The sequence below is a fragment of the Gopherus flavomarginatus genome, chromosome 3 (genome assembly GCF_025201925.1).
Source record: "Gopherus flavomarginatus isolate rGopFla2 chromosome 3, rGopFla2.mat.asm, whole genome shotgun sequence".
In the NCBI taxonomy this organism is placed as follows: Eukaryota; Metazoa; Chordata; order Testudines; family Testudinidae; genus Gopherus; species Gopherus flavomarginatus.
Genome location: NC_066619.1, coordinates 201,494,618 through 201,505,237, shown reverse-complemented (window position 1 = coordinate 201,505,237; position 10,620 = coordinate 201,494,618).

Genomic DNA, 10,620 nt, shown 5'->3' with positions numbered 1-10,620 from the left:
CAGTAGACACATCTGCTTTTAGGTGCCGAAGTACCTTTGAAAATCTGACCCATTGGAGTCTATGTTGCATTGACTCTCATTGAAAGTCAATGGGATTTAAAGCTCCTAAGGGTAGTCTACAGCACACTGTAAGCCCAGGCTTGTGGATCTGGTGTTTCCAATCTCATGCTTGAGTATCCAAAAGCTTGGTTTACAATTGCTGGACCAGGGTCTCCCAGCTCTGCTAACATATCCATACTTCACTACACAGACCTTCTGCATGGGGATGTGGCTTGAACTGAGTCCACATTACAAAATGACAGGGTTGGATATGGGACTGTGGCACTGACCCACCCCACAAACATGGTCGTAGGACCAGGTTCCTGAGTGCTTGCTGACTCAAATCAGACTGATTTGTGTGTGGAAGGAAGGAAGGCTTGGGCTCAAACCTGAGTCAGAGCCCGGGCTTAGTGTGCAGCTTAGGTACAGTCTACGTCAATTTTGAAAATGGGGCTTAGGTTCCTAATTCACTGAAAGTATGTCTACACTGCAATTAAAAACCCATGGCTGGCCCGTGCCAGCTGACTCAGGCTCATGGGGTTCAGGCTGTGAGGCTGTTTAATTGCAGTGTAGATGTCTGGGTTTGGGGTGAAGCCCAGGCTCTACGACCTTGCAAGGTGGGAGGCTCTGAGAGCTCAGGCTGCAGCCTGAGATGGAATGTCTACACCGCAATTAAACAGCCCCACAGATCAAGCCCCGCAAGCCTAGTCAGCTGGCATGACCAGCTGCAGATATCTACCTGCAGAGTAGACATAACCTTAGGCACTTTTGAAAATGTCACCCTGAATGCATATTGACTTCAGTTACCCTGTGTGAGTAATGACTAGTCCTACCTAGGCTCTTATCCAGTATATTCTGGTTTCATTGAAATATTAATTTAAAGTGGCAACAGAGGAGTTATTCTTGTGAGGGGAAAGAGAAGAGAGGAAGATCAAGTAACAAAGAGTTAATAAATATCAGAATTTTTTCACATTGGATGTAAGACTGCATCTACAAAGGGAACAGAATCAGATGTTTGTTGTGACAATTGGACCTACAAATTTACCCTCTTTGTGAGCTCAACTGTGAAAAGTGAGTAAAATGTAATACAGTAGTAACCTATAACTGCACATGTCGATGGGAAAAGATGCAAACAGGAGACAGACAGGCTGAATTAGTCCAAACAAACAGTCTTACTTATGTAACTCAAGGATTGTGTTAAGATCCTGCTTGGTAAACGAGGAGTAAAGAACCAGAAATCAATTACCAAAACTAGCAGGCTGGAAAGTAGGTCTAGTCCATAGACAAAATAATGAAGGAACAGAGCTATTCCAGCCATCACTCTCTTTTGGGATCCTTAAAGAAAGACTTTGGGGAGAAAAACTGGCTTCTGGAGTAAGATTCATCACCATCACTGCTACCTCCCTGAGGCCCATAAACTTCCTTCATCTTGTTCCTGAGAGATGTCCTAACCAGATCAGGCCAGAAAGAGGGACCCAGCTTACATTGCCACCTCTGCCAGCACCCCTCCCGGAAACCATCTGGAAATGAGACTTTATCCCTGCTTCCCAAAGGAAGAAGTGATGCCTTGCAAGTGGATGGAAGCTACTACCCAGGACAAAGCAGTGCTGCGTAGGAATAGGGGAACAAGACGGAGCTCCAGGCTGGCTGCTAGGATGGGCACCTGAGGAAAGGATGAAGAAGGTTGTGGGGAAGTGGCCCAGAAAAATATACTGAGGAGTTAGCACGTGGCGTCATCTACAGGGTCCTGGAACCAGGACCCACAGTAGTGGGCGGGCCTGGCTTCCCTCCACTTGGCAGTGGGGAAGTGACTGGCCAGTTGACTGCAGGATCCCCAGAGGCTGTGTCATGAAGAGGATGCTGCAATCTGTGGAGTGACGGGGTGTGTGTGTGTGTGTCTGGGAGCAGATGTGATGGCAGGTGAGGCACCATCAGGAGAGGGCATACTGACCTACAGAGCTAATCCCCAAGATGGACAGCAGGAGGCATTATTGTGGTGAGTGACTTCCCATCATACTATCTAATAAGAATCTGACTTAGCCAGCCAAGCCTGCATATTTTACAACACGGCTGTAAGCCTGTGACCAGAAAGAGGCAGCTAAAAGCAATGCCCTAAACAGTTCAATGCTAGTATAAGTGTGCCAGGTCTCAGAGCAGCTGATAACACAATAGGCTGAGCCTGTGTTTTTCCAGCAGTGAGGCTGCATGTGAGAGTCAACACCAGAGATAGAAGCTATATTTTCTATCTTTGCTGTTTATTTTTCTCTTATGTGTATTTGTCTTCTAAGGGAATGTCTACACAGCAAATATTCTCCGACTCTGCAGGATCCTGGAGACCGGACTCCAGCTTGAGCCTGGAAGTCTACACAGCAATGAAACAGCCCCGCACCCCAAACCGTGCAAGCCTGAGTTTTTATTTGATGTGTAGACATACGCCTAAGAGTCTATCAAACATGAGGGGTTTTCATTTTAAAAAATCTCTCCAGATAAAGTGTGGGGAGAAAGGGATGTTGTTAAAATGAAAGCCTTATTTAATACCTTAAATTTCAAATGATTTAACTGTTTTTCCTGCTTTTCTGTATCTTTAATAAGAGGTTAAAAGGGATTTTAAGGGTGTTTGCCAAGTAGGCTGAGGTCTCTGCATACCATACCCCGAGTCTTGTATAAAGCTGTTTGATGTTGGACAGTGACTGGGTTATGTTAATACTTTTGACTCTTTGGGCCCTTTATGCCATCTAAATTAATACAAGATATAACTATTTTTGCATGGGCAAAAATGGTTAAATCCATGCAGCAGGCATGTTACTGAGTAAATTGATAAAGTATCTGTAGGTAGCTCATAAATTTATGAGGTTCCAAAAAGGATATGGTAACATACATAACTATCAACTTCAAACAATGAAAAACTTAGAGGCCTGCTGCAGTTTAAGAAAATATAATCTTGAGACTGCTAAAATGCTCTCCCAATAAATGTGAAAGGTTTGCTTTACACCTGTAAGATGTCACTTTTATGAATCAGACAAATCTTGAGTCACATAGGTAAACTGAGGGTTGAGAATAATGTACCTCTGCAGTGTTTTTAAATTTAAGATGCTTTACAGTGATTGAGAGAGTTAGGTCACAACACAAGTGTTTGCATTTTTTTTTTTTGCAGAGTAAAAACAAGCTGAGTTTTGGATAAGGTGAATTAAACTTTTTAATGGTGTGTCTGGAGAACTCTCAGTGCAAGGAGCTCTAACCATAGAATTCTAATCATTTAAACTCTCCTTAGAAAACAGAGCTACACAACTGCAGTTCCTTGCTTAATTAATCTAGCTGTTGCCACCATGACCCTGTTTATTCTGAGGCATGGAATCATGTCCATACAGTAGATTGTTAGAATAGTAGACCCTGATCCTGCACGTTGTTTCCTGCAGGTAGACTCCTGCAGAGCACCACTGATTTATCAGGGCTCTACATGGAAGCAGGGGTGACCACTTGCTGGATCTGGGCCACAGGATGGAATTTCCATTTCTTCAAGCAGCCCTGTCCAATAAAGCAATAAGAGGGGAGATTTCCTGTTCATCCAAAATTAATGCAAAGTAGTATTCTGCTTTCTTATTATTTAGAAGCATATCAATAACAAACCATTATAGTGATATCTACTGTGCTTGTGGTTACAGAAAACTGGCACTTCATAAAATACTAAAATATACTTTAGCTATCGTATCTCATATTTAGATAAAAATGGCATCTATGAACTGTAGTTTGTAGCTATCACTAGAATGATTCATTATTTATAGACTTTTCCATTTTAAGCAGCAGGATGATACTTTTTATTTTTGGAATTTTAATGAATAAAATTGTATCTACTTGTTAGCCCTTTGATGAACATGCTCCTGTGAAATGGAAGCTGTACATGCTGCTGACAGATCTCCTTGTGGTATACTAATACATTTATCACTGTATTATCAATACAATTCTTTTTAAAATGTGACCTAATGTAGCCAAGTAATTACCATGAAGCTTCACTGCAGTTAAAATTTAAGAGTTCTGTCACAGCAGGAGATCATAATTATGTATCTGTGATTTGTTCCCATAGAGTGTTTACTACTAAGGATATACAGTTTGACCTGGCATCTATTAGCCCAATATTGCACATGATCCATATGCATGCAGAGTACTAAAGAAGTCAATGGGACTCTTCATGTATGAGGACACTCTGTGCACAATTGTGTCAATAAGACTTATTATGGGAAGATGCTAACCTTCTTCGAGTGATGGTCCCTATTGTATTCCACTGCGGCTGACTGACAAGCAGTACCTAACTAGAGGGAGGATGTGAAGGTATAAAGAGAGCTGAGTAGAGTACCACTGTCCCAAAGAAGGCATCAGCAGAGGAGCTCTGCACCAGGGCTTAATGTCTGACAAACATATGAACAGAGCCCCTCATGATCACTTTACAGATGTCAAGGAGGGGTCCTTCCTTAAGTGATGTGCTAGGTGTTGCTTGTGCTCTGGTGGAATAAGCTCTTACCCCATGGAGGTGGGGAAGAAGGGAAGGTTTGATAGTTGACAGAGTAGAATGCAGCCAGAGATCCATTTGGAGATTTTCTGGGTGGAGATGGTGTCTCCTCTGACTCTTTCTGCTATAGCAATCAACAGTCTCAGGGATTTTCTGATTGGTTTTGTTCTTTGAAGGTAAAAAGGCAAGGCCCACCAAAAATCAAGGGAGTGGAGTGTTTGTTCCTTTGCAGTTTGTATGGTTTTGGGAAGAACACTGGTAAGCAAATTGATTGGGTAAGGTGACATTCTGAAACTACTCTAGGGATGAATTTGGGGTGTAGATGCAAAGAAACCTTATCCTTATGGAGCATCTGCCATCATCATTCCAAGCTCACCAGCTCATTGAGCTGAGGTGGTGGCTACAAGGAAAGTGACCTTCATGGAAAGGAAAAATGTGGAGCAAGAAGCCAAAGGTTCAAAAGAGAGGTCTTGTGAGTACTGAGAGAACAAGGTTTAGGTCCCACTAGGGAGTAGGGCTTCTGAATAGGTAGGAAGGTTCTGATTGGGCCTTTCCAGAATCTATTGGTCCATGGGTGCGTGAAAATAAAATAGCCCTGAGAACATGGATGATTTGCACTGATTGCTGTCAAGTGGATTTGCAAGGCCATTAGTGCCTGGTTATTGGCTATTCTGAACTAAAGGCTGGATGATGAAGAGCTTTCTCCACAACAGATCCAGGCATTTGTCCTCTTTATCAGTAGAATTAGCTCTTTCAGAACTGGCTTGGACCACCAGTGTGTTGGGAGTGAGATGAGAAAACAAAAATTCTGCTTCTTTGGCCAGTACACAGTAATGCTTCCCCACCTTTTTGGGAGTGGGAGCGCAGATAGCAGGGGTATGCCAAACTATCCTAGCTGGCTCCTGTGGCTTCATTAATGGGGAGAACTATTCTGCTGAATCTGGATGAATGGAGGATGTCAAAGTGTTTGTGCTGGGAGCCCTGGATCTCTTCAAACGGTAGCTGAAGTTCTCCAGCAACTTTGCTAAGAAGGTATTGGAACCGTTTGAAGTCACTGAGGGGAGAAGGAGATGTAGGAGTCACCATTTCATGCATAGATGAAGATGGCAGTCTTACTAGTTCCAGCAGAACTGCCAGATCTGGTGTGTAATGTTCCTCCTCCTCCTCTCTTGGACCTGAGTGCAGATCTGAGCATCCTCTTACAGGAGATGAGGAGTGATTCCCTAACAGATATGATCAACTCTGCAGGGGGTACTGGTCCCAAGGTCCCACAATATGGCCAATAGGAGGAAGCTATAGGTGGCTGTGGGAACCCCCATGTCATGGGGGTACCAATAGCTCTGAGTTAGATGTGGCAGAGGTTGGTCCCAAACTGGTGGAGGTCTTTTGGGCAGCGGAAGATACGTGGGATGGGGGGAAAAGGTTCATGAGGTGATTTGGAATCTCCCAATGAAAAGAAGGCTGATTCCCGTCCCAGTGGCAGTACCATTGGTGCCATTGGAGGGGAGTTGTATTCTGTGTATGGGGTAGGCAATAAACTCCCTCCAGCGATTGAATCTCTCGATAGTGTATCTCTCTAGCAATGGAAGGGCCCAAAGAAGGAGAAGATTCTGGATCTGGGGGAATGAAAATGGCCTGTGGGGCAGCAACAGATTCAGATTGAGGGGTTCTACTTGTTCAAGCAGCTGGAGCTGGTGAGGAAGATGGTGCCTGAAATTGATAATGATCGGACTTTGTGGTGCTGACTGCTCCCAGGGTTTGGGAGGTGCCAAGGAGACAGTACTGACATCACAATGCATATGGGCTTTTTGTTGTGCCTCTGGGACTTGGCCCATGAGGACTTAGGACATCCTGAGTTGATGGGCTTGTTTAGAGCCGAATCCAACTTCTTCAAAGTGGATTTAGAGGAAGACTTAGTCTCATGCTTCTAAGAGTGCTTCCTGGATTCCTGACAAGACCCCACTGTGGGGTCTGGGGTGGGGGTCGGGGGCAGATTCTTCCACACCAGAGTCAGACTTCATAGCAGGAAGCTCACTCCTTGCTGAATGAGGCTGATGTACAGGGGGGTCCCCGGCCTGGGTCTGACTGGGGTCTCATAGCCTTCTCCTTTGTGAAGCTATTTGTGAAGATGCAGTTCCTGCCCATCTCAGGTATGGCTAGGGAACAAATGGCTAATCACAATTTGGGCTCCCCCAGGGCACTACAGACAGCTGACTTGGAAGGATCATGGGCAGGAAGCAAAGAGTTTGAAGCCTGGAGTCCTAGGCACAGTACAGTACAAGGACGGCTTGGTACCAGGGGCAATTCCCCAAGAGACTTTACACTAAAACAGTGGTCTCCAACCTTTTTATGCCCAAGATCATTTTTTTGAATTTAAGGGCAACCCACTCACTCCATCTCCCCCTCCTTTGTTGCTTGCTCTCCCACACCCTCACTCACTTTCACCAGGCTGGGGCAAGGGGTAGGGCTGCAGAAGGGGGTGCAGGCTCTGAGCTGGGGCTGAGTGGTTTTCAGTGTAGGAGGGGGCTCTGGGTTGACCCTGGGGCAGGAGTTTCAGGTGCAGGAAAGGGTGAGGGGTGTGGGCTCGGGGAGGGAGTTTGGCTCCGGGATGGGGCTCTGGGATAGGGCAGAGTGTTAGGGTGTAGGAGTGAGCGCAGGGTGCTGGCTCTGGGAGGGGACTCAGGTCTGGGGCAGGAGTTTGGGGTGCAGGATGGGGTATGGAGTGTTGGCTCCACAAAGGGGGGTCTCAGGGGTGGGGGTTGGGGTGCAGCCTCCTTCTGGGCAGCACTTACCTTGGATGGCTCCCAGTCAGCAGCGTAATGAGGCTAAGGCAGGCTCCCTGCCTATCCCAGCTCCACAACCATCCTGGAAGGGTCCAATGTGTCCCTGCAGCCCCTGGTGGGAGAGGGGAGGGAGCCAATGGGAACTGCAGGGGTAGTGCGTGCAGGCAGGAACGGCACACAGAGGGAGACCCCTGCCCCTCATCCCTGGGGCTACACTGGCCACTTCTGGGAGAGGCATGCAGCCACAGTAGGCAGGGAGCCTGCCTTAGCAGCAGCTCTGTTGCGCCGCCGATCAACTGGGAGATCCTCTAGGATCGACCAGTCTATCACGATTGACTGGATGGTGACTACTGCACTAATAAATCTATAAGATACTAAATTGTAGACTGTAAAAATTAATTACAAAACCAGATCTAATTCTTATTTTGTAGGATGAAGCTAAAGCTACAGACTCTGAAGGTTCCAACCTGGACCATGTGTAAGGTTATGATTTAGTCAGAGGTCGAGGAAGTTATGGAATCCATGACTTCCAGTGACCTCCATGATTTCAGCCTGCGCTAGTCAGGAGCTGCAGGGTCCCCTGCCACCTGTGGGGCAGGGAGCTGCGGGGCACCCCACAGCCTCTGGTGGCCCCCAGAGCTCCAAGCCACCAGGGGGAACAGGGTACCCTGCAGCTCCTGGCCACTGGGGGAACCCTGCAGCTCCTGGCCACCCCAGCCTCTGGAGCTACGAGTGGTGAGGGTACCCCACAACCCCCAGCTGCTGCAGGCAGCAGTCTAGCCCCTGAGGAGCTGCCCTGCTTCAGGCAGAGTGGGGACCCACAGATCCCCATTTTGTCATGGATATTTTTAGTAAAAGTCATGGACAGGTCACTGTTTCCATGACTTTTTCTTTTTTGCCCATGACCTATCCATGACTTTTACTAAAAATATCCATGACAAAATCTTAGCCTTAACCATGTGTCAGTGAGAAGGAACTGGACAGGTAGTCAGTCCACCCAGTCTTTATCTTCTCAGACAGAGGCACAAGGTGAACTAGAGCGCATGCGTGGACCAGTGGAGAGTACTTTCAAATTCTCCAGCTCCAGGCATATGGTGCGCACATATAACCCACAGTGGAATGCAATAGGAACCATCACTAGAAGAAGAACTAGCTGATCTTAACTGAAGATGGATCCAGTTAGATAGCTGATGTTTTAAAGGCTTTGTGAAAGGAGGTAAGGAATGGAAGGCTGGAGGATGGAAATGGTATTGTCATGTATCAGTATAGGTTTTTTCCCCAAAATGTAATATATCTGCGGTAATAGGTTACAGACTTCTTAAGTTCCTCTTAAAAAGTTATGGATCCAAAAATAGCATCCTAGTAGGTATGAAAGGAACAAAGAAGGAAACTGGGAGGCTGGCCTCATTGTAGGCACAGATTTAAGGCCGTAAGGGTACCTTACTGTGAATCTCAAATGTTTAGAGGGTGGTTAAATTTAACCATAATTCTGTATTTCTTGTCCTGCTAAAGGTTAGTTTGGTTTGTCTGGATGGGAGTTTATAACTGTTGTTGTATGGATTTTTACCCTTAAATTACTCAGTACTCTTAATCTTCAGTACAGTTTTAAATAAAGTCATAAATAAAGCCTCTTTCAATGTGGAAGCAGAATTTTGGCATAGACTGAACTTAAGAGGCTGTGACAGCTGCATGGAAATATGCTGCTAAGTGTTCTGTCACATGTGGCATCCAAGAAACACATGTACTGCAAAGAATGTGTATACCTTAACTAGACTGCGTGGTATCTTTATTTCCCCATATGTGCTGGGAAGAGTGCAGAGAAAGGGAGTTCTTCAGCTTCATGTATAGTGGCATCTCCCCTACCTATTAGAGTTTTGAATGAAGATGCAAAAAAAAGTTAGACATTGCAAACACGAAGTCAGCATTTTTTACTTGAAATTTTTCTGAAGCTACCAGTGATGCTCTATTCAGCCACTTTATTTCTGGCCGACAACAATATGGCTGCAACAAAGGTGAAAATGCCTGTTGTTCCCACAACACATTTGAAAATTTGGAAAATATTTGCTTATCAAGAAACTCACTTTGTGTCTCAAGCATGGACCGATGCAGAGCAAAATGTTCTTATCAAACACTAAAACTATGCCAACCTTGCATAGTTTCAAATTCCATAACAAACTTGAAACTCAGCCCAAGGTTTGTGAACCTTTTTCAAGAGAATCTGAGCACAGTATTGTGCAAACCTGGACTGAAGCTAGTGTTGAACCTGAAGTTCAAAGTTCAACTCTAAAAAAAGCTGCAAATGTTCTCAAAATTCTTGTTTGGTTCCAGGGTTTTGCAACATGGCAAAGTTCAGATCTGGAGCCAAACTGCTAAAATGTAGGTGTTCGGACAGAAAATCCAGTGAAATGGAGCACTGTTGGCTGAATTTTGTTTTGAGCTTTAGGGGTGTCCTAACTTGAAAATCAAAGTGGAAATTCCAAACCAAATGTCCAGGATATAAACCCATGCAAATCAAAATTTACTTTTTCATGAGCTTCTTTGATGCTGAAAACGCTGGCATTTGGCAATGCTGTAGTTACCTGGCCCCCTTTCCCATGCTTTCACTAATCTGTGATGAACACTTGCATTTGGACTGATTTTTTCAAGCAAAATTCCTCACTGAAATTAGGCATCAATGCCTATTAAGGGTGTCACCAGCCATATTAAGATCTAACTTCTCTGGTTTTATTTATACTGCATAACTTGAGGAGGTAAGAAGGAAACTGAATGAACTGTAAGCTTTGTGGAGTCCTATGTGAAGATCCTGTGGGTCCCTAGGCAAGCTTCAGTAGTCTACCAAACACATTTGAGGAAACAGGGAGGAAGGCTTAACATCTGGGCAGGGGATCATGAACCAGAGAGAAATGCCAGTTTCCAGGAAACCAAACTTTTCTCTGAAGGAAACAAACTTTAATACTAGTGGAGGAGATAATGAAATATAAAGATCCATAGTTGGTAGAATGTCAGTTCAAGGGAACCTTTGCAAAAAATGTAGTGGATAAAATAAACACTCAGGGTTATATTCATAGGGATCCTGAGTCAAACAAAAAGACAGGGGAGCCATTGGCTCTCTTCTAATTTCTACCTTTCCCCAAAACTGTAGCTAGCATGGGGGGGAAGTGAAGTTATCATAGCCTCCAGCTGTCCCCCTCCACCCGCGATCTGTACTTCTGTACTATGGAGCTCCAGAGAAAACTGTGGTTGGTGACTCACTCTCTGAGTAGGCTTTCCAACCTTCTATTTGCACAAAACCAA